This window comes from Orycteropus afer, unplaced genomic scaffold (genome assembly GCF_000298275.1).
Source record: "Orycteropus afer afer isolate SDZICR_OR568_19922 unplaced genomic scaffold, OryAfe1.0 scaffold00012, whole genome shotgun sequence".
Classification (NCBI taxonomy): domain Eukaryota; kingdom Metazoa; phylum Chordata; class Mammalia; order Tubulidentata; family Orycteropodidae; genus Orycteropus; species Orycteropus afer.
Window position 1 is genome coordinate 23,351,589 of NW_006921599.1, and position 2,058 is coordinate 23,353,646.

Here is a 2,058-nt window from a genome sequence, read left to right on the forward strand (position 1 = left end):
TATAGTCTTGAAAACCTTATGAGGTTGTTCTACTCTGCCTACAGGGTCACCATGAGTCAGAATTAACTCCACTCAGTGCAGTGAGTGGGCTTTCTACTACCTGCTCAGCACTTTTTTATATTAATGTCTTTTTCCCATTAATTTTATCTGCTGATAATGGACTCAATTCATCCACAAAGGGCAAAGGAAGAGCGAAGGTGAAATACTGAGGTTTCTTCCAATCTTAAACTTATATTTATGCAAATAGATGAATGAATTATGTAAATGCTTTGTTTGTATCTATGTTTTATTGACACTGTTAAAATACATTTGGAATGGAAAAGATTTAATCACAACAAAGTATTACGTATGACAACAGTGCTATAGATTACACCTAAAAATTAAGCAAAATTGTACCTGTTGTACATATAATCATATACAGAAAGCTTAAGCCAAATGATAAAACCAGCCTGACCTTTCTGGTGTATCAATTCTTTGGGTCCTCAACCTTCTCACCTCTCAAACTCTCAACAATGACAATTCACTACTGGAAATCATCAGTTAAAAAACATTTTTGCAAGAGTGTAAAATAACCAGTGTTTCATGTTGGGGAGAAGCTATTTTTCTGTCTTACCTTTCGAAGGAAGGAATAGGGAATTATTGCTTAAGGAATACAGAATTTTGTTTGTGATGATGAAAATAGTTTTGAGGGTATCCTGAGCTTCCTAAGTTGAGCGCAGCTTCCAGTGCGCAGGAGTCGCCGCCCCACCGCCAGGACCATGGTATTCTACTTCACCAGCAGCAGTGTTAATTCATCTACTTACACTATCTACATGGGAAAGGATAAATATCAAAATGAGGATCTAATAAAATACGGTTGGCCTGAAGATGTTTGGGGGAGAAGATAGAAGACATTCCAAAGGAGGTGCTGATGGACTTTGCACACCTTGTGAAGGCCAATAGTATTCAAGGCTGCTAGATGAACAACGTTAATGTGGTATATACACCGTGGTCTAACCTGAAGAAAACAGCTGACATGGATGTGGGACAGATAGGCTTTCACAGGTAAAAGGATGTAAAACTTGTGACTGTGGAGAAGAAAATGAATGAGATATTGAACCGATTAGAAAAGACCAAAATGGAGCGGTTCCCAGACCTAGCAGCGGAGAAAGAATGCAGAGACCGTGAAGAAAGGAATGAAAAAAAAGCCCATTTCAGGAAATGAAAAGGAAAAAAAAAGAAGAAATGAAAAAGAAGAGGGAAATGGATGAACTTAGGAGCTATTCATCACCAATGAAAGTTGAGAATATGTCTTCAAATCAGGACGGCAATGATTCAGATGAATTCATGTGAGCCAACAAATTGACCTTTTAAAGATGTGAATTTAGGGACAGTTGGAGACATTTTGATTTCACCTATGTTCTGAGTTAAAAAAAGCAACAGCCAAAATTCTACCTTCATTCTATACAAGTATTATTAATTTTGGAGATTTTGGGACAAAAGCAGAACAGAAAAGGACAGAAAAAGAATCAGACATGTATTACACGGTTGAACTTGAAGATAGCATGTAACTTTAAGAAAACTAATTTTTTTTTTTTTTTTTTTTTTGCCAGAACACGTCTGCATGTCTCCTGAAAGTTGGCTACCCTTGTTTTTGAGATATATTTTAGAAAGAACCAACTCTGCAAAACACTTCTTTTACTTGGTCTGTCCCTGAAAGATGATGCCCTGAAAAGCTTTTCATATTCTTAAATTATCTTCCCCTCTCTAGAAAATGTTTTGGGCAATATATGTGAATATTCTCCCACCCTTGAGTTCCTGATAGGAAAAATAGCATATAAGCATATGGGTTTTGAAGATGATAGTGATGTCTTCAGAAGACTGTTGGCTTTAATACTCATGTTCCATTGTGTCATCTTAAGTCTGTTAGCACTGTGATCCTCAGACTCTCAGCTTGTCCTAGTTTCTATAATCAAAATTCTACCTTCATTCTACACAAATATTAATAATTTTGTAGATTAAAAAAAAGTCTCGCTGACAGAAAAGGATCAGACATATGTAATATAATTGAACTTGAAG

General features: G+C 36.2%; 1 pseudogene; it reads left to right on the forward strand.

Annotated features, from left to right (window-relative positions):
* Window positions 1–758: 758 nt before the first annotated feature.
* LOC122151129 lies at window positions 759–1,332 on the forward strand (annotated as a pseudogene).
* The last annotated feature ends 726 nt before the right edge of the window (window positions 1,333–2,058 follow it).